Genomic DNA, 25,430 nt, shown 5'->3' with positions numbered 1-25,430 from the left:
ATAGAGAGGCGTAGGAGTAGCAGACGAAGGAGGAGGCAAAGTTGGCGGCCCCTGAGGAGGCTGCGCCAGAGGAATAGTAGCCAACGGAAGAGGAGCTGGCCGTGGAGGAATCGCAGGTGGCAAAGCAACCGGAAGCTGCGCAATTACAACTGGTGGCGGTGGTGGCGTAGCATTCTGTGCATAAGGGGGTGGCGAACTCAATAGATGAGACATTAAAGGATCTTTCGCAAGATCTTTCTTTTCTTACTGCTCTTTAGGTGGCAAAGCTGGGTAGCACTTATCTACCGCTAACTTCCTAACCCTAAGCATCTGTTCGCTCTCTTGCTCTTCCTCATTATCCCTAAACGCTATAGCAGCTTGCACCATTGACAAACATCATTCTCTTTTATTCTTCTTTGCTAATTTAATTTCTTTCTGTTTGGCTTCTTTGCGCCATATGCGGAAAGAGTCAAACATTGCTGGCTGGGCTTTCTCCTTGAACAGTTTAACTTCGAGATTGTCTAAACTCTCTGTTTCAAAGCTACCATAACGGGGCCACTGTAGGACACCGTCTTTCCTCGTATATTTTACCCAGATGTCATTATAACCAATGGGGCCCACACCATGCTTCACATAAAGCTCATAAGTCGGAGTTCCAATCGGAGGAACCGGACACGAATCCTCCAACCGGGAAAGCTTAGAACAACCACAACCAAATATCTTTCCAAGTCTGCTAAGACCAGGCATCTTCGCTCACTAGTCTAGCTTCAAACTTCAAGGGCAATCTCAAAACGATAGTCTCGCGAAAACACGAGTCCCTTGGCTTTGGGGCCTGCAGGTACCAAATCAAAGCGATCCTCGAAGGGATACCAAACAAACTAAGGACTGGGAGACGCTCCACTCATACTTAACTGAAATGTCGATGGCGTCACCAGAAGACCCGTCTATCGTCTCTCTCTACAAATCGTCTAAGGCTCCAAGACAGGGCGACAGTCAGGGCAGCAGTCCTTCGTAGCCGCCGGAAGGCGGGGAACCTCGCAGCAAAGACTTTCGGACCACGACGACATACAGGGGGCGATGAAGTGGCAGGCCTTCCTCCAGAATTTCCACACGAAGCTCTCCACGATCTTCGGGCTTGGACCGGTACCGCTGAAGTCGTCCCACGTTGGGCGCCAACTGAAGAACCGGGTTCTAGAACCCAGCAGCGCTAGGGAAAAGGCTTGAAGTCTTCAGATTCCCCTGCCTCGGCAAACAGAGACACGGGACACTTCTCGATGACGTTAAAGACCAAAGTTTATTGGTTGCAACCAGGAACAGAGATCTACGTAGCACAAAACGGGTGGTTCGCTATAGACTGCACACTTTCAATGAGCAGAGCATGGTCTTTTATACCAAAAATCACATTCCAAAGTAGCATCGATTACATACAAACTAACCAATGACAATGTGACATTTCAAAAGTAGTGCATGATGACAATCCCATTTTCCGTTGTCCAACCCACCAGAAATGACCATGCACATTCCAACTTTCCTGTTCGATCAGGCCGGCAAACCCATCATAAAACCTTAACCCAAATCAGTGATTATGCCGTAAAGGAAGGAGCAGAAACAGATTGGAAGCAAGATAGAAGGGTGGGTGCAGTGTACTGTAAATTCGGCAATGTCCTGCTCTTTGATCTTTATCTGACCAGCTGCTTAACAAGGAACTGGCTCAGCGAGGTCAGCCTCGGGCAAAGGAGCCAGTTCGGCCAGGTCACTCAGGAGTCAGCTAAGGTGTACGTGTCCCAAGGACTCGCTCGCCGCAGTCATCGGCCTATGTGAGGGCAACCACACAAAATGGCTGCCTTCCACAAAATGGAACCCGAGGGTTCAAACGAAATCCCTGAATACGTAGTGTTCTCATTGATCGATTAAGATGAAAATACTCGTACACACCGCACTCGTGATTTGAGGTCCGCTGACACCAAAATCGTCTATTTCCAACGACCTTTATTGAACGGGTTCGGAACCACCGAACCTCAGACCCTCAAACTACGGAACTACAGGAGACGGACCTATGGATCAATATGGCAACATGGTAGGTTCCAGGACAGAATGGCAACTATGTGTAGAGGGAGAGAGAGGGTTTGGAAGAGGGTTAGGAAGAAATGGCGCTCAGCGGGTACCTAAAGGTAGGTATTCGTAGATATTTTAGGCTCGGTGCAGACAGGTCAGGGGAACAAACCCAGCAAAAACAGCCCCTGCTAAGATAGAGAGACGTGTCTCCTATCTAACAAATGCAAAGAGTGTCCTGTGCACACGATTCTCTTGAAATCTTGTTCTCAAGTGAGAACTCACGAAAACTTGGTAAACGTTCAGTATATGATTTCAGAGTCCATTGTCATAGAGTAAGTGTATTTAATAGTTCAGTACATACAAGAGAAGATAGCCGACACGTGTTTCGTCACACCATGTTGTGGCTGTGACTCTTCAGGGCTGTGGATGGTAGTGGGGCATCTAGTGTTGTAAAACGGCGAGCCAGAGATGGACGGATCATCCACAACCCGGATGATGAGCTTGCTGTTTGCACATACCCGTGTAATTCATATACTGAACGTTTACCAAGTTTTCATGAGTTCTCACTTGAGAACAAGATTTCAAGAGAATCGTGTGCACAGAATGGCAAGTATGCATGAGGATAGAGCCTCGACGCTTCATGCTGCGGCCACCTTTGCCCATGAGCCACAGAGGGACAAATCTCAATCATCTTTGAAACCAACAGCTGAGCAGGATCAAGGGTGTGGAGGGCCTGTGCTGGAGGGCCCAGGTTGATGATCCCTCTTACAGCTGGTTATGCATCTGACGGTGCAGTGGGAAGATGTCTGAACAACGGACAGCTTAGTATTATATATACTGTACTATATTGCGGGGCATCTTATGCCTTGGAAGGCTACACTCTTCCACTTCACTCACTCTCTTGTATACCCAAATTATGGAAGTTTATAGATGTGTGACACATCTATAAACTTCCGTAATTCGGGTATACAAGACAGTGAGTGAAGTGGAAGAGTGTAGCCTTTCAAGGCATAAGATGCCCCACAATACATGTGTCTTTGTACTGCACCTAAACATATTTTGATTTCACTGTTTGTATAATAGCGCTGTTTAGTAGGGCCGCTTCCATCCACATATGTCTGTTTTCCCTCCGCCCGGCCGATTACGCCCTTTCCACCTCTCCCCCTCCTATGCACATAGTGAGCGACTGCGGTCCCACACCTGATACAGACGCTTCTTTAGGGGGCCAAGTCATTATACATCTCAGTGTACATATTCATGCCCAGCAGTGAGTCGTGCGGATGGCGAGCCACTAGCCCACGCGACGTCACCGAATGCAGGATCTGGGGAGTGTCCTTCCTCGAATCAGGTGTCATACATCCTCACTCCCAAGCCTGGGCTGCCCATCACTTTCTTTTTAGGTCGGCAGAACCGGAAGTACCGAGATTTAATGACTCTTAGTAGTACGATTTGTCCCGCCTCTGTTTTTGCCTCTCTTCCATTGGCTGGCTTCCTAAACGGAGGCCAGCCATTGGAAGAGAGAGCTGTCCCTCCAAATAGGCTCCGTCCTTTTCGGATTTGGAGGTGTGTTCGGTGTTCTTCTTTCCACTTTTAGGCCACACCCATTCTGACAACACCAAACACCCCCCCAAATCCGAAAAATTTCTGAAGCTTGAGTCCGCCATTTCCCTGCTGGTAAAGTTGAGGTAGGCTGCTCTTTCCTCGTTCTCGCCGTCTTTTTTCCCGCCCCCTCCCGCTGTCCGTGTCTTTATTCCCATAGTATCCCGCCCCCTCCCGCTGTCCGTGTTTTCTTTGTTCCCATAGTATCCCGCCCCCCTCCCCCCTCCCGCTTTCAGTGTTTTTGTATCCCGCCCCCCTCCTGCTGGCCCCCCTCCTGCTGTACCCGGATCGCCACAGCTCATTACAGGCTATCTCTGCACTATATCTTGTTTGAAGTGACTGTGCGAAGTAACCAGGTGCATGGCTATTTCTGTGCCTGGCAGACCTCACGCTCTTTGCCCTGTGCCTGTGGGGAAACAATATATTAAGGCAGGTCCGAGGACTGGCAGAGCCGAGTCTTCCGACTATGTGGCAACCACTTTAATGTTTGGGGTGCTGGTTGCAGGCGTGTCTGCAGAGCCTGTTTAGCATTAATGAGCCCCATTCATGGCCTGCAGTGCCAGGCTCGAGCTGTCCAACGCCTGCAGCACTGAACCCCGGCCGCAGTAGTCTCCAGGTGTCACTGCTTGCCTGCCGCGCTGAACCTCGCCGCAGCTCTACTTATGAACACCAGCCCTCACCTGCGCACCTCCGGCAGCTGCAGCCCTGGCACCCACTGATACTCTGCCAGGGTCCCTCTTCCCTGGCCTACGGCCGCCAACTCGTGGATATTCAAGACTTTATATATTCATTTGGCTTTTGTAAGCACTCTTATCCCCAGGAGGGTTTCTTGGCGCTGAGCACTGCACATGCATTTCGGCCCCGTCTTCCAGAACCCTATGCTTCTCCAATTGGGCCCGCGAAATAGCTCCGCCAGTTCTTTTCAAGCCTGGCCAGGAGCGCCACAGCTATTTCAGTACTGGGGGCACAGGGAGCTCTGCTGACCGGGTGTTCCAGTCTTGGGACTATCATTCGTTCTGCCAGTTCTTGCTAACATGTCGCGGAGCCTGGTACTCCAGCACTGCGCCTCACAGGCGTGTCTGGCAGGGCATCTCTACCCTCCTGACCAGACCTGCAGCATTCCACGTAACTCAGTGTGGACACAGATGTCACTCGACTCTCGCCGTCAGCACTGGGACTCGCGCGCCGGCCTGGGCTCCAGTCATGAGAGGTGAGGCCTGCAGCCGAAGCCTTTGATCTGCTGCTGGGTGTCGGTGTCCGCGGGCCACTCACTCACCATCATTTACTACTGTTTATTCAAAGTCTGCAAACGCAAAGCTGTACAGCGCCGCAGGAAAGACACACCTGCCCACTAACGTTATCTCCGGAAGAGGATGTGCTGGAGCCTTTCCCTATCCCACACGTCACGAGCAGGCATGCACCACCTCTGACCCTCCTCCCCTTCTACCTCACCTCGTCCTCAGAGGAGTTAGGGAGGACTGAAAAAATAAAAGCAACTTTGGAAAAACACCCACAGTAGGTCACGAGGGAGGAAGCGCACGTGGGCTGGGGCGGGTTACCAGGGTAGTGGAAATGTACCGAGTCTGTGCAGCTGCTAGAGTAGGGGCATTCCACGCCAGTGGTGATTGCCACATAAGGATCCCTTCTATTGCCATAGCCAGTAGGCCTGAATTAAGTGGACGCGTAATTTGTCCGGCATGCTTAGGCTGACCAGGTGAATCCATGTCACCGGAACACGAGTTTTACAAACCTAGGATTTAATATGGCAAATCGATGCGTTTTGGATAGAAGATTGGTTTGATTCCATTGAGCGAATGGCACTAACACACAAAGTAATTACTGGTAAAAGGAAAGAGGGCAGAGGGCAGAGTGTTGAGGGCAGAGGGCAGAGTGTTGAGGGCAGAGGGCAGAGTGTTGAGGGCAGAGTGTTGAGGGCAGAGTGTTGAGTGTTGAGGGCAGAGGGCAGAGTGTTGAGGGCAGAGGGCAGAGTGTTGAGGGCAGAGGGCAGAGTTTTGAGGGCAGAGGGCAGAGTGTTGAGGGCAGAGGGGCAGAGTGATGAGGGCAGAGGGGCAGAGTGTTGAGGGCAGAGGGCAGTGTTGAGGGCAGAATGTTGAGGGCAGAGGGCAGAGTGTTGAGGGCAGGGCGGAGTGTTAAGGGCAGAGTGTTGAGGGCAGAGGGCAGAGTGTTGAGGGCAGAGTGTTGAGGGCAGATGGCAGAGTGTTGAGGACAGAGGGCAGAGTGTTGAGGGCAGAGGGCAGAGTGTTGAGGGCAGAGTGTTGAGGGCAGAGTGTTGAAGGCAGAGGGCAGAGTGTTGAGGGCAGAGTGTCGAGGGCAGAGGGCAGAGTGTTGAGGGCAGAGTGTTGAGGGCAGAGTGTTGAGGGCAGAGTGTTGAGGGCAGAGTGTTGAGGGCAGAGTGTTGAGGGCAGAGTGTTGAGGGCAGAGTGTTGAGGGCAGAGTGTTGAGGGCAGAGGGCAGAGGGAAGAGGGCAGAGGGCAGAGGGCAGAGGGCAGAGGGCAGAGGGAAGAGGGCAGAGGGCAGAGTGTTGAGGGCAGAGTGGTGAGGGCAGAGTATTGAGGGCAGAGTGTTGAGGGCAGAGTGTTGAGGGCAGAGTGTTGAGGCCAGAGGGCAGAGAGTTGAGGGCAGAGGGCAGAGGGAAGAGGGCAGAGGGCAGAGGGTTGAGGGCAGAGGGTTGAGGGCAGAGGGTTGAGGGCAGAGGGTTGAGGGCAGAGGGTTGAGGGCAGAGTGTTGAGGGCAGAGTGTTGAGGGCAGAGTGTTGAGGGCAGAGTGTTGAGGGCAGAGTGTTGAGGGCAGAGTGTTGAGGGCAGAGTGTTGAGGGCAGAGGGCAGAGGGAAGAGGGCAGAGGGCAGAGGGTTGAGGGCAGAGGGCAGAGTGTTGAGGGCAGAGTGTTGAGGGCAGAGGGCAGACTGTTGAGGGTAGAGGGCAGACTGTTGAGGGCAGAGGGCAGAGTGTTGAGGGCAGAGTTTTGAGGGCACAGGGCAGAGTGTTGAGGGCAGAGGGCAGAGTGTTGAGGGCAGAGGGCAGAGTGTTGAGGGCAGAGTGTTGAGGGCAGAGAGTAGGTGGCAGAGCGTTGAGGGCAGAGTGATGAGGGCAGAGGGCAGAGTGTTGAGGGCAGATGGCAGACTGTTGAGGGCAGATGGCAGAGTGTTGAGGGCAGAGTGTTGAGGGCAGAGGGCAGAGTGTTGAGGGCAGAGGGCAGAGTGTTGAGGGCAGAGGGCAGACTGTTGAGGGCAGATTGTTGAAGGCAGACTGTTGAGGGCAGAGTGTTGAGGGCAGAGTGTTGAGGGCAGAGTGTTGATGGCAGAGTGTTGATGGCAGAGTGTTGAGGGCAGAGTGTGCAGGGCAGAGTGTTGAGGGCAGAGGGCTGAGGGCAGAGGGCAGAGGGCTGAGGGCAGAGGGCAGAGTGTTGAGGGCAGAGTGTTGAGGGCAGAGGGCAGACTGTTGAGGGTAGAGGGCAGACTGTTGAGGGCAGAGGGCCGAGTGTTGAGGGCAGAGGGCAGAGGGAACAGTGTTGAGGGCAGAGGGCAGAGTGTTGCGGGCAGAGGGCAGATTGTTGAGGGCAGAGTGTTGAGGGCAGAGCGTTGAGGTCAGTGCGTTGAGGGCAGAGTGATGAGGGCAGAGGGCAGAGTGTTGAGGGCAGAGGGCAGAGTGTTGAGGGCAGAGGGCAGACTGTTGAGGGCAGATGGCAGACTGTTGAGGGCAGATGGCAGACTGTTGAGGGCAGAGGGCAGAGTGTTGAGGGCAGAGGGCAGAGTGTTGAGGGCATAGGGCAGAGCGTTGAGGGCAGAGGGCAGAGCGTTGAGGGCAGAGGGCAGAGTGTTGAGGGCAGAGGGCAGAGTGTTGAGGGCAGAGGGCAGAGTGTTGAGGGCAGAGGGCAGAGTGTTGAGGGCAGAGGGCAGACTGTTGAGGGCAGAGGGCAGACTGTTGAGGGCAGATGGCAGACTGTTGAGGAGGGCAGAGTGTTGAGGGCAGAGGGCAGAGTGTTGAGGGCAGAGGGCAGAGTGTTGAGGGCAGACTGTTGAGGGCAGACTGTTGAAGGCAGACTGTTGAGGGCAGAGTGTTGATGGCAGAGTGTTGAGGGCAGAGTGTTGAGGGCAGAGGGCAGAGTGTTGAGGGCAGAGTGTTGAGGGCAGAGGGCAGACTGTTGAGGGTAGAGGGCAGACTGTTGAGGGCAGAGGGCCGAGTGTTGAGGGCAGAGGGAAGAGTGTTGCGGGCAGAGGGCAGAGTGTTGCGGGCAGAGGGCAGAGTGTTGAGGGCAGAGGGCAGAGTGTTGAGGGCAGAGGGCAGAGTGTTGGGGGCAGAGTGTTGAGGGCAGAGCGTTGAGGTCAGTGGGTTGAGGGCAGAGTGATGAGGGCAGAGGGCAGAGTGTTGAGGGCAGAGGGCAGAGTGTTGAGGGCAGAGGGCAGACTGTTGAGGGCAGATGGCAGACTGTTGAGGGCAGATGGCAGACTGTTGAGGGCAGAGGGCAGAGTGTTGAGGGCATAGGGCAGAGCGTTGAGGGCAGAGGGCAGAGTCTTGAGGGCAGAGGGCAGAGTGTTGAGGGCAGAGGGCAGAGTGTTGAGGGCAGAGGGCAGAGTGTTGAGGGCAGAGGGCAGACTGTTGAGGGCAGAGGGCAGACTGTTGAGGGCAGATGGCAGACTGTTGAGGAGGGCAGAGTGTTGAGGGCAGAGGGCAGAGTGTTGAGGGCAGAGGGCAGAGTGTTGAGGGCAGAGTGTTGAGGGCAGAGTGTTGAGGGCAGACTGTTGAGGGCAGACTGTTGAGGGCAGACTGTTGAAGGCAGACTGTTGAGGGCAGAGTGTTGAGGGCAGAGTGTTGAGGGCAGAGTGTTGAGGGCAGAGTGTTGAGGGCAGAGTGTTGAGGGCAGAGGGCAGACTGTTGAGGGTAGAGGGCAGACTGTTGAGGGCAGAGGGCCGAGTGTTGAGGGCAGAGGGAAGAGTGTTGAGGGCAGAGGGCAGAGTGTTGCGGGCAGAGGGCAGAGTGTTGAGGGCAGAGGGCAGAGTGTTGGGGGCAGAGTGTTGAGGGCAGAGCGTTGAGGTCAGTGGGTTGAGGGCAGAGTGATGAGGGCAGAGGGCAGAGTGTTGAGGGCAGAGGGCAGAGTGTTGAGGGCAGAGGGCAGACTGTTGAGGGCAGAGGGCAGAGTGTTGAGGGCAGAGTGTTGAGGGCAGAGTGTTGAGGGCAGAGTGTTGAGGGCAGAGTGTTGAGGGCAGAGGAGAGAGGGCAGAGTGTTGAGGGCAGAGTGTTGAGGGCAGAGGAGAGAGGGCAGAGTGTTGAGGGCAGAGGGCAGAGTGTTGAGGGCAGAGGGCAGAGTGTTGAGGGCAGAGTTTTGAGGGCAGAGGAGAGAGGGCAGAGTGTTGAGGGCAGAGGGCAGAGTGTTGAGGGCAGAGGGCAGACTGTTGAGGGCAGATGGCAGACTGTTGAGGGCAGATGGCAGACTGTTGAGGGCAGAGGACAGAGTGTTGAGGGCAGAGGGCAGAGTGTTGAGGGCAGAGGGCAGAGTCTTGAGAGCAGAGGGCAGAATGTTGAGGGCAGAGGGCAGAGTGTTGAGGGCAGAGGGCAGAGTGTTGAGGGCAGACTGTTGAGGGCAGACTGTTGAGGGCAGAGTGTTGATGGCAGAGTGTTGATGGCAGAGTGTTGAGGGCAGAGTGTTGAGGGCAGAGGGCAGAGTGTTGAGGGCAGAGGGCAGAGTGTTGAGGGCAGAGGGCAGAGTGTTGAGGGCAGAGTGGTGAGGGCAGAGTATTGAGGGCAGAGTGTTGAGGGCAGAGTGTTGAGGGGAGAGGGCAGAGGGAAGAGGGCAGAGGGCAGAGAGTCGAGGGCAGAGGGCAGAGGGAAGAGGGCAGAGGGCAGAGGGTTGAGGGCAGAGGGCAGAGTGTTGAGGGCAGAGTGTTGAGGGCAGAGTGTTGAGGGCAGAGTGTTGAGGGCAGAGTGTTGAGGGCAGAGTGTTGAGGGCAGAGTGTTGAGGGCAGAGGGCAGAGGGCAGAGGGCAGAGGGTTGAGGGCAGAGTGTTGAGGGCAGAGTGTTGAGGGCAGAGTGTTGAGGGCAGAGTGTTGAGGACAGAGTGTTGAGGGCAGAGGGCAGACTGTTGAGGGCAGAGGGCAGACTGTTGAGGGCAGAGGGCAGAGTTTTGAGGGCAGAGGGCAGAGTTTTGAGGGCAGAGGGCAGAGTGTTGAGGGCAGAGGGCAGAGTGTTGAGGGCAGAGGGCAGAGTGTTGAGGGCAGAGTGTTGAGGGCAGAGCATTGAGGGCAGAGGGGCAGAGTGATGAGGGCAGAGGGGCAGAGTGTTGAGGGCAGAGGGCAGTGTTGAAGGCAGAATGTTGAGGGCAGAGGGCAGAGTGTTGAGGGCAGGGCGGAGTGTTAAGGGCAGAGTGTTGAGGGCAGAGGGCAGAGTGTTGAGGGCAGAGGGCAGAGTGTTGAGGGCAGATGGCAGAGTGTTGAGGACAGAGGGCAGAGTGTTGAGGGCAGAGGGCAGAGTGTTGAGGGCAGAGTGTTGAGGGCAGAGTGTTGAGGGCAGAGGAGAGAGGGCAGAGTGTTGAGGGCAGAGGGCAGAGTGTTGAGGGCAGAGGGCAGAGTGTTGAGGGCAGAGTGTTGAGGGCAGAGTGCTGAGGGCAGAGGAGAGAGGGCAGAGTGTTGAGGGCAGAGGGCAGAGTGTTGAGGGCAGAGGGCAGAGTGTTGAGGGCAGAGTGTTGAGGACAGAGTGTTGAGGGCAGAGGGCAGACTGTTGAGGGTAGAGGGCAGACTGTTGAGGGTAGAGGGCAGACTGTTGAGGGCAGAGGGCAGAGTGTTGAGGGCAGAGGGCAGAGTGTTGAGGGCAGAGGGCAGAGTGTTGAGGGCAGAGGGCAGAGTGTTGAGGGCAGAGGGCAGAGTTTTGAGGGCAGAGGGCAGAGTGTTGAGGGCAGAGTGTTGAGGGCAGAGGGGCAGAGTGATGAGGGCAGAGGGGCAGAGTGTTGAGGGCAGAGGGCAGTGTTGAGGGCAGAATGTTGAGGGCAGAGGGCAGAGTGTTGAGGGCAGGGCAGAGTGTTGAGGGCAGAGTGTTGAGGGCAGAGGGCAGAGTGTTGAGGGCAGAGTGTTGAGGGCAGATGGCAGAGTGTTGAGGACAGAGGGCAGAGTGTTGAGGGCAGAGGGCAGAGTGTTGAGGGCAGAGTGTTGAAGGCAGAGGGCAGAGTGTTGAGGGCAGAGTGTCGAGGGCAGAGGGATGAGTTTTGAGGGCAGAGTGTTGAGGGCAGAGTGTTGAGGGCAGAGTGTTGAGGGCAGAGTGTTGAGGGCAGAGTGTTGAGGGCAGAGTGTTGAGGGCAGAGTGTTGAGGGCAGAGGGCTGAGGCCAGAGGGCAGAGAGTTGAGGGCAGCGGGCAGAGGGCAGAGAGTTGAGGGCAGCGGGCAGAGGGCAGAGGGCAGAGGGTTGAGGGCAGAGGGTTGAGGGCAGAGTGTTGAGGGCAGAGTGTTGAGGGCAGAGGGCAGAGGGAAGAGGGCAGAGGGCAGAGGGTTGAGGGCAGAGGGCAGAGTGTTGAGGGCAGAGTGTTGAGGGCAGAGGGCAGACTGTTGAGGGTAGAGGGCAGACTGTTGAGGGCAGAGGGCAGAGTGTTGAGGGCAGAGTTTTGAGGGCAGAGGGCAGAGTGTTGAGGGCAGAGGGCAGAGTGTTGAGGGCAGAGGGCAGAGTGTTGAGGGCAGAGGGCAGAGTGTTGAGGGCAGAGCGTTGAGGGCAGAGCGTTGAGGGCAGAGTGTTGAGGGCAGAGGGCAGAGTGTTGAGGGCAGAGGGCAGAGTGTTGAGGGCAGAGGGCAGACTGTTGAGGGCAGATGGCAGACTGTTGAGGGCAGAGGGCAGAGTGTTGAGGGCAGAGGGCAGAGTGTTGAGGGCAGAGGGCAGAGTGTTGAGGGCAGAGAGCAGACTGTTGAAGGCAGACTGTTGAGGGCAGAGTGTTGAGGGCAGAGTGTTGAGGGCAGAGTGTTGAGGGCAGAGTGTTGAGGGCAGAGTGTTGAGGGCAGAGTGTTGATGGCAGAGTGTGCAGGGCAGAGGGCAGAGGGAAGAGGGCAGAGGGCAGAGGGTTGAGGGCAGAGGGCAGAGTGTTGAGGGCAGAGTGTTGAGGGCAGAGGGCAGACTGTTGAGGGTAGAGGGCAGACTGTTGAGGGCAGAGGGCCGAGTGTTGAGGGCAGAGGGAAGAGTGTTGAGGGCAGAGGGCAGAGTGTTGCAGGCAGAGGGCAGAGTGTTGAGGGCAGAGTGTTGAGGGCAGAGCGTTGAGGTCAGTGCGTTGAGGGCAGAGTGATGAGGGCAGAGGGCAGAGTGTTGAGGGCAGAGGGCAGAGTGTTGAGGGCAGAGGGCAGACTGTTGAGGGCAGATGGCAGACTGTTGAGGGCAGATGGCAGACTGTTGAGGGCAGAGTGTTGAGGGCAGAGGGCAGAGTGTTGAGGGCAGAGGGCAGAGTCTTGAGGGCAGAGGGCAGAGTGTTGAGGGCAGACTGTTGAGGGCAGACTGTTGAGGGCAGACTGTTGAGGGCAGAGTGTTGAGGGCAGAGTGTTGAGGGCAGAGTGTTGAGGGCAGAGTGTTGAGGGCAGAGTGTTGAGGGCAGAGTGTTGAGGGCAGAGGGCAGAGTGTTGAGGGCAGAGGGCAGAGTGTTGAGGGCAGAGTGTTGAGGGCAGAGTGTTGAGGGCAGAGTGTTGAGGGCAGAGTGTTGAGGGCAGAGGAGAGAGGGCAGAGTGTTGAGGGCAGAGGGCAGAGTGTTGAGGGCAGAGTGTTGAGGGCAGAGGGCAGAGTGTTGAGGGCAGAGTGTTGAGGGCAGAGTGTTGAGGGCAGAGTGTTGAGGGCAGAGTGCTGAGGGCAGAGGGCAGAGGGAAGAGGGCAGAGGGCAGAGGGTTGAGGGCAGAGGGCAGAGTGTTGAGGGCAGAGTGTTGAGGGCAGAGGGCAGACTGTTGAGGGTAGAGGGCAGACTGTTGAGGGCAGAGGGCAGAGTGTTGAGGGCAGAGTTTTGAGGGCAGAGGGCAGAGTGTTGAGGGCAGAGGGCAGAGTGTTGAGGGCAGAGGGCAGAGTGTTGAGGGCAGAGGGCAGAGTGTTGAGGGCAGAGCGTTGAGGGCAGAGCGTTGAGGGCAGAGCGTTGAGGGCAGAGTGTTGAGGGCAGAGGGCAGAGTGTTGAGGGCAGAGGGCAGAGTGTTGAGGGCAGAGGGCAGACTGTTGAGGGCAGATGGCAGACTGTTGAGGGCAGATGGCAGAGTGTTGAGGGCAGAGTGTTGAGGGCAGAGGGCAGAGTGTTGAGGGCAGAGGGCAGAGTGTTGAGGGCAGAGAGCAGACTGTTGAGGGCAGACTGTTGAAGGCAGACTGTTGAAGGCAGACTGTTGAGGGCAGAGTGTTGAGGGCAGAGTGTTGAGGGCAGAGTGTTGAGGGCAGAGTGTTGAGGGCAGAGGGCAGAGGGAAGAGGGCAGAGGGCAGAGGGTTGAGGGCAGAGGGCAGAGTGTTGAGGGCAGACTGTTGAGGGCAGAGGGCAGACTGTTGAGGGTAGAGGGCAGACTGTTGAGGGCAGAGGGCCGAGTGTTGAGGGCAGAGGGAAGAGTGTTGAGGGCAGAGGGCAGAGTGTTGCAGGCAGAGGGCAGAGTGTTGAGGGCAGAGCGTTGAGGGCAGAGCGTTGAGGTCAGTGCGTTGAGGGCAGAGTGATGAGGGCAGAGGGCAGAGTGTTGAGGGCAGAGGGCAGAGTGTTGAGGGCAGAGGGCAGACTGTTGAGGGCAGATGGCAGACTGTTGAGGGCAGATGGCAGACTGTTGAGGGCAGAGTGTTGAGGGCAGAGGGCAGAGTGTTGAGGGCAGAGGGCAGAGTCTTGAGGGCAGAGGGCAGAGTGTTGAGGGCAGAGGGCAGAGTGTTGAGGGCAGACTGTTGAGGGCAGACTGTTGAAGGCAGACTGTTGAGGGCAGAGTGTTGAGGGCAGAGTGTTGAGGGCAGAGTGTTGAGGGCAGAGTGTTGAGGGCAGAGTGTTGAGGGCAGAGTGTTGAGGGCAGAGTGTTGAGGGCAGAGGGCAGAGTGTTGAGGGCAGAGGGCAGAGTGTTGAGGGCAGAGGGCAGAGTGTTGAGGGCAGAGGGCAGAGTGTTGAGGGCAGATGGCAGACTGTTGAGGGCAGATGGCAGACTGTTGAGGGCAGAGGGCAGAGTGTTGAGGGCAGAGGGCAGAGTGTTGAGGGCAGAGGGCAGAGTGTTGAGGGCAGAGGGCAGAGTGTTGAGGGCAGAGGGCAGAGTGTTGAGGGCAGACTGTTGAGGGCAGACTGTTGCGGGCAGACTGTTGAAGGCAGACTGTTGAAGGCAGACTGTTGAGGGCAGAGTGTTGAGGGCAGAGTGTTGATGGCAGAGTGTTGATGGCAGAGGGCAGAGTGTTGAGGGCAGAGGGCAGAGTGTTGAGGGCAGAGTGTTGAGGGCAGAGTGTTGCGGGCAGACTGTTGAAGGCAGACTGTTGAGGGCAGACTGTTGAGGGCAGAGTGTTGATGGCAGAGTGTTGAGGGCAGAGGGCAGAGTGTTGAGGGCAGAGTGTTGAGGGCAGAGTGTTGAGGGCAGAGTGTTGAGGGCAGAGTGTTGAGGGCAGAGGAGAGAGGGCAGAGTGTTGAGGGCAGAGGGCAGAGTGTTGAGGGCAGAGGGCAGAGTGTTGAGGGCAGACTGTTGAGGGCAGAGTGTTGAAGGCAGAGTGTTGAGGGCAGAGTGTTGAGGGCAGAGTGTTGAGGGCAGAGTGTTGAGGGCAGAGTGTTGAGGGCAGAGTGTTGAGGGCAGAGTGTTGAGGGCAGAGTGGTTAGGGCAGAGTGGTTAGGGCAGAGTGGTTAGGGCAGAGTGGTTAGGGCAGAGTGTTGAGGGCAGAGTGTTGAGGGCAGAGTGTTGAGGGCAGAGGGCAGAGGGCAGAGGGCAGAGAGTCGAGGGCAGAGGGCAGAGGGCAGAGGGCAGAGGGCAGAGGGCAGAGTGTTGAGGGCAGAGTGTTGAGGGCAGAGTGTTGAGGGCAGAGTGTTGAGGGCAGAGTGTTGAGGGCAGAGTGTTGAGGGCAGAGTGTTGAGGGCAGAGTGTTGAGGGCAGAGTGTTGAGGGCAGAGTGTTGAGGGCAGAGTGTTGAGGGCAGAGTGTTGAGGGCAGAGTGTTGAGGGCAGAGTGTTGAGGGCAGAGTGTTGAGGGCAGAGTGTTGAGGGCAGAGGGTTGAGGGCAGAGGGCAGAGTGTTGAGGACAGAGTGTTGAGGACAGAGTGTTGAGGACAGAGTGTTGAGGACAGAGTGTTGAGGACAGAGTGTTGAGGACAGAGTGTTGAGGACAGAGTGTTGAGGACAGAGTGTTGAGGACAGAGTGTTGAGGACAGAGTGTTGAGGACAGAGTGTTGAGGACAGAGTGTTGAGGACAGAGTGTTGAGGACAGAGTGTTGAGGACAGAGTGTTGAGGACAGAGTGTTGAGGACAGAGTGTTGAGGACAGAGTGTTGAGGGCAGAGGGCAGACTGTTGAGGGTAGAGGGCAGACTGTTGAGGGTAGAGGGCAGACTGTTGAGGGCAGAGGGCAGAGTGTTGAGGGCAGAGGGCAGAGTTTTGAGGGCAGAGGGCAGAGTGTTGAGGGCAGAGGGCAGAGTGTTGAGGGCAGAGTGTTGAGGGCAGAGTGTTGAGGGCAGAGCGTTGAGGGCAGAGCGTTGGGGCAGAGCGTTGAGGGCAGAGCGTTGGGGCAGAGCGTTGAGGGCAGAGTGATGAGGGCAGAGGGCAGAGTGTTGAGGGCAGAGGGCAGAGTGTTGAGGGCAGAGGGCAGACTGTTGAGGGCAGATGGCAGAGTGTTGAGGGCAGAGTGTTGAGGGCAGAGGGCAGAGTGTTGAGGGCAGAGTGTTGAGGGCAGAGGGCAGAGTGTTGAGGGCAGAGTGTTGAGGGCAGAGTGTTGAGGGCAGAGTGTTGAGGGCAGAGTGTTGAGGGCAGAGTGTTGAGGGCAGAGTGTTGAGGGCAGAGTGTTGAGGGCAGAGTGTTGAGGGCAGAGTGTTGAGGGCAGAGTGTTGAGGGCAGAGTGTTGAGGGCAGAGTGTTGATGGCAGAGTGTGCAGGGCAGAGTGTTGAGGGCAGAGGGTTGAGGGCAGAGGGCAGACTGTTGAGGGCAGAGGGCAGACTGTTGAGGGCAGAGGGCAGAGTGTTGAGGGCAGAGTGTTGAGGGCAGAGTGTTGAAGGTAGACTGTTGAGGGCAGAGTGTTGAGGGCAGAGTGTTGAGGGCAGAGTGTTGAGGGCAGAGTGTTGAGGGCAGAGTGTTGAGGGCAGAGTGTTGAGGGCAGAGTGTTGAGGGCAGAGTGTTGAGGGCAGAGTGTTGAGGGCAGAGTGTTGATGGCAGAGGGTTGAGGGCAGAGGGCAGAGGGTTGAGGGCAGAGGGCAGACTGTTGAGGGTAGAGGGCAGACTGTTGAGGGCAGAGGGCCGAGTGTTGAGGGCAGAGGGCAGAGGGAAGAGTGTTGAGGGCAGAGGGCAGAGTGTTGCGGGCAGAGGGCAGAGTGTTGAGGGCAGAGTGTTGAGGGCAGAGCATTGAGGTCAGTGCGTTGAGGGCAGAGTGATGAGGGCAGAGGGCAGAGTGTTGAGGGCAGAGGCCAGAGTGTTGAGGGCAGAGGGCAGAGTGTTGAGGGCAGAGTGTTGAGGGCAGAGTGTTGAGGGCAGAGGGCAGAGTGTTGAGGGCAGAGGGCAGAGTGTTGAGGGCAGAGGGCAGACTGTTGAGGGCAGACTGTTGAGGGCAGACTGTTGAGGGCAGAGTGTTGAGGGCAGAGTGTTGAGGGCAGAGCGTTGAGGGCAGAGTGTTGAGGGCAGAGTGTTGATGGCAGAGTGTTGAGGGCAGAGTGTTGAGGGCAGAGGGTTGAGGGCAGAGTGTTGAGGGCAGAGTGTTGAGGGCAGAGTGTTGAGGGCAGAGTGTTGAGGGCAGAGGAGAGAGGGCAGAGTGTTGAGGGCAGAGGGCAGAGTGTTGAGGGCAGAGGGCAGAGTGTTGAGGGCAGAGGGCAGATTGCTGAGGGCAGAGTGCTGAGGGCAGAGGGCAGAGTCTTGAAGGCAGATGGCAGACTGTTGAGGGCAGAGGGCAGAGTGTTGAGGGCAGAGGGCAGAGGGCAGAGGGCAGAGTGTTGAGGGCAGATGGCAGACTGTTGAGGGCAGATGGCAGACTGTTGAGGGCAGAGGGCAGAGTGTTGAGGGCAGAGGGCAGAGTGTTGAGGGCAGAGGGCAGAGTGTTGAGGGCAGAGGGCAGAGTGTTGAGGGCAGAGGGCAGAGTGTTGAGGGCAGACTGTTGAGGGCAGAGTGTTGAGGGCAGAGTGTTGATGGCAGAGTGTTGAGGGCAGAGTGTGCAGGGCAGAGTGTTGAGGGCAGAGGGCAGAGGGCAGAGGGAAGAGGGCAGAGGGCAGAGGGTTGAGGGCAGAGGGCAGAGTGTTGAGGGCAGAGTGTTTAGGGCAGAGTGTTGAGGGCAGAGGGCAGACTGTTGAGGGTAGAGGGCAGACTGTTGAGGGCAGAGGGCCGAGTGTTGAGGGCAGAGGGCAGGAGGAAGAGTGTTGAGGGCAGAGGGCAGAGTGTTGAGGGCAGAGGGCAGAGTGTTGAGGGCAGAGGGCAGAGTGTTGAGGGCAGAGTGTTGAGGGCAGAGCGTTGAGGTCAGTGCGTTGAGGGCAGAGTGATGAGGGCAGAGGGCAGAGTGTTGAGGGCAGAGGGCAGAGTGTTGAGGGCAGAGGGCAGACTGTTGAGGGCAGATGGCAGACTGTTGAGGGCAGATGGCAGACTGTTGAGGGCAGAGGGCAGAGTGTTGAGGGCAGAGGGCAGAGTCTTGAGGGCAGAGGGCAGAGTGTTGAGGGCAGAGGGCAGAGTGTTGAGGGCAGAGGGCAGAGTGTTGAGGGCAGACTGTTGCGGGCAGACTGTTGAAGGCAGACTGTTGAGGGCAGAGTGTTGAGGGCAGAGTGTTGAGGGCAGAGTGTTGATGGCAGAGTGTTGATGGCAGAGGGCAGAGTGTTGAGGGCAGAGGGCAGAGTGTTGAGGGCAGAGTGTTGAGGGCAGAGTGTTGAGGGCAGAGTGTTGCGGGCAGACTGTTGAGGGCAGAGTGTTGAGGGCAGAGTGTTGAGGGCAGAGTGTTGAGGGCAGAGGGCAGAGTGTTGAGGGCAGAGTGTTGAGGGCAGAGGGCAGAGTGTTGAGGGCAGAGTGTTGAGGGCAGAGTGTTGAGGGCAGAGTGTTGAGGGCAGAGGAGAGAGGGCAGAGGGCAGAGTGTTGAGGGCAGAGTGTTGAGGGCAGAGGAGAGAGGGCAGAGGGCAGAGTGTTGAGGGCAGAGTGTTGAGGGCAGAGTGTTGAGGGCAGAGTGTTGAGGGCAGAGTGTTGAGGGCAGAGTGTTGAGGGCAGAGGAGAGAGGGCAGAGTGTTGAGGGCAGAGTGTTGAGGGCAGAGTGTTGAGGGCAGAGTGTTGAGGGCAGAGGAGAGAGGGCAGAGTGTTGAGGGCAGAGTGTTGAGGGCAGAGGGCAGAGTGTTGAGGGCAGAGGGCAGAGTGTTGAGGGCAGAGGGCAGAGTGTTGAGGGCAGAGGGCAGACTGTTGAGGGCAGAGTGTTGAGGGCAGAGTGTTGAGGGCAGAGTGTTGAGGGCAGAGTGTTGAGGGCAGAGTGTTGATGGCAGAGTGTTGATGGCAGAGTGTTGATGGCAGAGTGTTGAGGGCAGAGGGCAGAGTGTTGAGGGCAGAGTGTTGAGGGCAGAGTGTTGAGGGCAGAGGAGAGAGGGCAGAGTGTTGAGGGCAGAGGGCAGAGTGTTGAGGGCAGAGGGCAGAGTGTTGAGGGCAGAGTGCTAAGGACAGAGGGCAGAGTCTTGAAGGCAGATGGCAGACTGTTGAGGGCAGATGGCAGACTGTTGAGGGCAAAGGGCAGAGTGTTGAAGGCAGAGGGCAGAGTGCTGAGGGCAGAGGGCAGAGTGTTGAGGGCAGATGGCAGACTGTTGAGGGCAGATGGCAGACTGTTGAGGGCAGATGGCAGACAGTTGAGGGCAGAGGGCAGAGTGTTGAGGGCAGAGGGCAGAGTGTTGAGGGCAGAGGGCAGAGTGTTGAGGGCAGACTGTTGAGGGCAGAGTGTTGAGGGCAGAGTGTTGATGGCAGAGTGTTGAGGGCAGAGTGTGCAGGGCAGAGTGTTGAGGGCAGAGGGCAGAGGGCAGAGGGAAGAGGGCAGAGGGCAGAGGGTTGAGGGCAGAGGGCAGAGTGTTGAGGGCAGAGTGTTTAGGGCAGAGTGTTGAGGGCAGAGGGCAGACTGTTGAGGGTAGAGGGCAGACTGTTGAGGGCAGAGGGCCGAGTGTTGAGGGCAGAGGGCAGGAGGAAGAGTGTTGAGGGCAGAGGGCAGAGTGTTGAGGGCAGAGGGCAGAGTGTTGAGGGCAGAGGGCAGAGTGTTGAGGGCAGAGTGTTGAGGGCAGAGCGTTGAGGTCAGTGCGTTGAGGGCAGAGTGATGAGGGCAGAGGGCAGAGTGTTGAGGGCAGAGGGCAGAGTGTTGAGGGCAGAGGGCAGAGTGTTGAGGGCAGATGGCAGACTGTTGAGGGCAGATGGCAGACTGTTGAGGGCAGAGGGCAGAGTGTTGAGGGCAGAGGGCAGAGTCTTGAGGGCAGAGGGCAGAGTGTTGAGGGCAGAGGGCAGAGTGTTGAGGGCAGAGGGCAGAGTGTTGAGGGCAGACTGTTGCGGGCAGACTGTTGAGGGCAGAGGAGAGAGGGCAGAGTGTTGAGGGCAGAGGGCAGAGTGTTGAGGGCAGAGTGTTGAGGGCAGAGTGTTGAGGGCAGAGGAGAGAGGGCAGAGTGTTGAGGGCAGAGGGCAGAGTGTTGAGGGCAGAGGGCAGAGTGTTGAGGGCAGAGGGCAGAGTGTTGAGGGCAGAGGGCAGAGGGCAGAGGGCAGAGGGATGAGGGCAGAGGGCAGAGTGTTGAGGGCAGAGGGCAGAGTGTTGAGGGCAGAGTGTTGAGGGCAGAGGGCAGAGTGTTGAGGGCAGAGTGTTGAGGGCAGAGTGTTGAGGGCAGAGGAGAGAGGGCAGTGTGTTGAGGGCAGAGGGCAGAGTGTTGAGGGCAGAGGGCAGAGTGTTGAGGGCAGAGGGCAGAGTGTTGAGGGCAGAGGGCTGAGGGCAGAGGGCAGAGGGATGAGGGCAGAGGGCAGAGTGTTGAGGGCAGAGGGCAGAGTGTTGAGGGCAGAGTATTGAGGGCAGAGTGTTGACGGCAGTAAGTGCGTCAGTTTGTGAACATATATTTTGAATATTTTACAGTATCCGGTTTCCACCAAATTTGTCAGGGTCAAAGTGCAGGATTAAACAAATCTGTACATTTCCATTCAGGTGATCGTTTGCTAATGCCTGGTACTCATTTTAGGTTTCACCTGTACAGCACTTGCACTGTGCTTGAGAAAACAATTGTGTTTAATATAAACCTACAAGGGACTTGTATCCTGCCTCACTCTCTCACTATATAATCCACTCTTTCACTTTTTACTACTCGCTCTCTAATACTCTCTTTACTAATAACTCTCTCCTACTCACTATCAACTACTCATTCTACTGCTTATTCTACTATATATATTGATGATACTCCCCACAGCAGCTACTCACCTCGCTGCGGGAGATCGGTGCCCCCTTGGAGCGGCACATCGCCGAGTGCAGACCCGCAGTTGAAGGGATTAGTGCCCACGGTGAGCGAGGGCCGAGAAGGTAACCCCTACTTCCTGTGTCCCATTGTTCTATCCTTGCCTTTCCCCTTCTGCCCCTTCTCCCCCCTTCCTTACGGCACATTCTAATCGGAAACCGTGTACCCTAACTGTGATAAGTTAGCACCTCTCCACTGCACCAGCTGCTGACAGACTCCCTTTTGCAGCACACTCTGCTCTACAGGACCCCTTATTGCCCATCGACAGCCCTAGGGCCCTAACAGACCCAAACCATCAAGGGAGTGCAAGAGGGCTCCCAACCACCCCTCTCCCTTTCCCTTTTCTGTTTCCCTGTATCACCTCCTATTTGTTCTCTTCTCTTTTCTCCTCTCTTTCATTCTCGTTCTCATTCTTTTTCCCTTGAGTCCCTATAATTGGGTCGTCTCTCCCTTTCTCTTTAAAACACACCCCTGCCCGTAATTCTACCCCAAAAAACGTTTAAATCTTTTGGGAAGACCGAGGCTTCCCCCTCCCACTGCCACTTGGCTTCACCTACACATTGCACCCGTTCCCTGCAGGTTCACCACTCACTGCACAGCGCCGCCCCCACTGATCTGCCCTTGCTGCATTAGCACTATGACCTCCCCATGCCCACTGTGAGCGGTCACATGGAACGTTCACGGTCTAACACACTACATAAAGCAGAAAAAGATCTTGGCGTACCTGCAATCTAAACGTGCAGATGTAGCTTTGTTGCAGAGAACGCACCTACATGCAGTAGAATCGGACAAGCTGCGGCGAGACTGGGTAGGGAAGGTGAAACATAGTAATGTGCAGGCTGAGGCTCCTGGAATTGAGGGCCCAACCCGCAAGTGCGGGGTAGCAATTCTCCTCCGGAAATCCCTTCTGGCGACAGTGACAAAGACCTGGATGGATACTGAGGAGCGGTACGTTTTCGCACAGCTCAGATAGGTGATCATCATATATGCCAGAGGCGCAACTAGAGCCAAATTTCGGGGGGGGAGGGGGCTAAGAAAAAAATTCGGGGGGGCTGAACCTTTAATCAGTAGGCAAAGTGGAGCTGCAGGGGCTCTTAGAAGGGGTGAAACAATGGCAAGGCCTAATTAACATTCAAATGGTCTTTTAAAGACCTGTAAAATGTTCGGGTGCGGCTTTGTGTGTGCCTGGGATCTGTCTCATCCCGGGCTGCCACACACGACGGGGGGCTGAAGCCCGGTGAGTCCAATGTATGTTGTGCGCCTGATATATGCGTAGGATCGGTCTACGCTCCAACAGGGGCGAAACAAGTGTTCTTCTTGAAGTTAGAGTTCTGTCAGAAATAGGCGCCTCTCAATTCCTCATAGGCGGGGATTGGAACCTAGCGAGGGACCCAATTCTGGATAGGACCAGATCGCTGAATAGGAGCAATGCACCTGACTGGGCATTGCTGGAGGACGTGATGCAAGATAACGCACTGATAGATCACTGGCGCTTGAGTCACCCCACAGATACAGAATAAACCTTTGCCTCTCAGTTGCACAGCATGCTATCCCGCCTGGATTATTTTCTCACTTCCCACAGGGTAGTACAGCTCACCCAGAAATTCTAAATTCTGGAGGCGGGCCTCTCAGACCACTCCCCTGTCCTCCTCTCAAATGAACTAGGACTGTCCAGTCCTGGACCCAAGTCCTGGCGACTGACTATCAAGCCTACCGGGCCTCCACTGATAAATCCCTCTTACAGATCCACGTCATCGAGTTCTTAGCGGACAATTGGGGATCTGTCGACTTCAGCCGAACTCTATGGGCGGCAGCAAAGAACACTATAGGCGGCAGACTCATGGGGGATTCGGCTCAAGCCAACAAGCAAAAAAAAGACAAACAAAGAATGCTGGAAGTCGGCATCAGATAGTATACTCTCCTCTGTTCTGTACTTCCCACCTCACTACATCACAAGTCTCTCGAGCAGGCAAAAATGGCTTTAAATAGCCTTTTTACCACCAAAGCTGAATATACTTTGCAGAGAATGAAGGGGAGGCACTAAGAGCACAGGGAAAAAGCGGGGAGGCTCTTGGCAGCTCCATTCCGCCAACGGAGAAGTGCGGCTCACTGGTTAGAGGAGGCAAACCTGGAAGCAGAGGTCAGCCCGGGACCAGGGTTCAATTCCCGGCTCGGCGGGGTCTTGAGTCCTAAAATGTCCATGGACTCGACAATTCAAACAACGGTGCCCACTCGGTTCACGGGTTCACACTCTGCAACTCTGGGCAATAGCTTGCTTAATCTTCACAACGGCCCCTCGCGGCGGGATGCCTGGCTTTCACCTTGCGGATACCCTGCCGGGGTTATCTCACAGGGGAATACCAGGACGGGTTTCCTAAGCAAGCGCTTAGAAACCGGTTGGTGATTTGCGCTATATAAATCCCTGCACATTTACATTTACAACGTGAGGCATCCATGGCTATCTCAGCCATCAGATCAACGACTGGTGATATTCTTACCCGACCCAGGATATAACGAACAAATTCGACTCCTTTTATAAGACCCTGTACACCCCAGGCCCAACGATAGAGGCAGACAGATTGACTTCATTTCTGCGGGAGGCGAAACTCCCCCACCTCTCGGACAAAGGAAGAAGGGGAGATCAGCAACGAGGGAATCTCCTCAGCGATAGCGAAACTGCCCTAACGTAAAGCCCCTGGCGAGGATGGCTACCTGGTGGAGTTTTACCACTGGGCGGGGGAAGAGGTGGTCACTACACTGCAGGCTGCGTTTTGTGAAGCAGAACAGTCAGCTTCCCTGGGTCTCATTTGCAATAATGCTGTCATAGCCGTTAAACCCAAACCCAGGAAGAACCCCCTAGAGTGCGGGAGCTATTAGCCTATCTCGCTGTTAAACTGCGACATAAATATTCTGACAAGTATACTAGCCACACGCCTCCGCAAAGTCATGTCATTCCTAGTGCACGCCTCACAGGTGGGCTTTGTACCAGTCCAATCCTCTTGGAACCATCTGAGTACTCTCGCCCATGCCCTGTGGGCATCCAAGGGACTCCCTGCGAACGCCATTGCCCTCTCCTTCGATGAGAAGGCATTTAACCTGGATCGAGTGGGAATACCCCTTATGAGTGATGGAACATTATGGATTTTGGGCTCAATTTCTAGCTAAAGTGGGCCTCCTATACTTGAACCCCACGCCGCAAGTGAATTGTGGTGGATTCCTATCTGACCCCTTCCTCATACATAGGGGGACATGCTAGGGATGCCCCCTTTCGCCACTTCTCTTCCTCCTGGCTATGGAGCCACTGGCCGCCTTCACTGGAGTGCCACTTCAACTAGGCGAATCCAAATAATATCTATATGCGGATGACATCTTGTTAACACTCACGGACCTGACCCGCTCCTTGCCGTCCCTACTCCAGACTATTGATGACTTTTCCTCCCTCTCCGGGTATAAAATCAACTGGGGCAAAAGTGAAGCACTTCCCCTCTTGGATGAGACCAAAAAAGCGGCTATACATGGGTTTTCCTTCATATGGCAACAATTGCACCTTAAGTATCTGGGAGTTCTTGATAATAAAGGCCTAGCAAGCGTGATTGAGGACAACTTCAACCCGCTTATTACCCAGATGCAGCGAAACTTCAAAAAAAATGGAAGGCCTTGGGACTTTTGCTGTGGGGTAGGGTGCAGGCTGTCCGCATGGTAATGCTACTGCGCTTCAACTATACCGTGGGGATGCTGCTGATGCAAGTGTCTCTCACAACCTTGGGGCAGATAGATTCCAAGATAATCAAAGTTGTTTGTGTGGGTCTGAGCAAAGCAGGGCATAGCCATGTCCAAGCTACAAGCCTGCCGTACCCATGTAGGACTTGGCCTCCCATCGGTAGAACTCTATCCATTGGCGTTATATCTTTCCCAAATGGCGTGCTTTTTACCAGACTGATCGGACCCACCACAATGGGTTCTGTTGGAACGCCACCTACTTTCGGCCGAGGGTGGACTATCTGCCCTATATATGACGAAGCCTGGGAACAGTGGTACAGTACACCAGATCACACCAGCCACACGAATGGCCTGGGACCGGGCACACAAGCTGCTGGGGGCACACCCAGGTCTGCATGAGACGGCCCCACTATGGGTAAACTAAGCTATCCGTATAGGGGGGAATGCTTGAAGTGGCAGGTTGTCAGGCAGTGGGTATACATACCATTGATCAGATTATCTACAACGATTCCCTGAGAATGCTGGCACAACTCTGGGAGGAGCATGGTCTCCCCACAAAACAGTCATGTAGATATACCCAGCTACAATATTGTTTGCGACAGTGCTTGGGCCCCCCCTTGGAACCTGTCTTCATCTCCGGTGCTGTCATTTCTTCTCACCTGGATAAAGTACAAAGGGTTCATGTCTGGACTGTATGGGGTGGTATTGTCGCACAGCTTCTCGACACCCCTTGGGGCTGACGTTATGTGCCAGATGGCAGGAACGGCTGGCGATCACATACGAAGATGAAGAATAGGCAGATATACAAGAAGCCCTAGACAATGGCGCAAGGGACGCATGGATGAAATTCTGCCTCTTTAAAGTTTTGCAGGACTGGTCCTGGACGCCCACAAAATTGCACAGAGCGTGTCTCCTCCCCATGCCAACTGCTGGAGAAGTCCCAACTCCCTATGTGACATAGCACACATCATCTGTAGTGCTACTCGGTGCAGGCTTTTTTGGGAGTGCATGGGATGGACCCTGAGCACCACCATGCCACTCTGCCTACGGCTTAGGCCCCCTGAGGTTCTCCTGCATGACTTGCAGCGGTTCCCGGACCTATCCAGACCGCAATGCCACCTCTTTCATACAGCTTTGGCCACGGCCGAACTCTGCATACTGCGCCAATGGAGGGCTGACTCCTCCAACACAAGAGTCCTTGCTGATAGCTATGATTCAAGCGGCCTCCCATGAGAGGATCATATATAACCTGCAGGACCAATCAGAGACTTTCCTAGAGGTATGGACACACTTTCGGCGCATAGAGGTGCCGGACGTGGATGTAAATGTAAATGTAAATGTATAGGCATTTATATAGCGCACTACTTACCCGGAGGGTCCCAAGGTGCTTCGACCGCTGCGAAACCCTTCCTGGCTTCCCTGAGAGATGGTCCCTTAATGGGTATCTCCAGGGTGAGACCAGGCATCCCCGGCGGTCTGGTGGGGCCGTTAGTGAAGATGAGGCAAGCTAATGCC

This window comes from Lissotriton vulgaris, unplaced genomic scaffold, assembly GCF_964263255.1.
Source record: "Lissotriton vulgaris unplaced genomic scaffold, aLisVul1.2 SCAFFOLD_1027, whole genome shotgun sequence".
Lineage (NCBI taxonomy): Eukaryota > Metazoa > Chordata > Amphibia > Caudata > Salamandridae > Lissotriton > Lissotriton vulgaris.
This window is presented reverse-complemented; position numbering follows the sequence as displayed.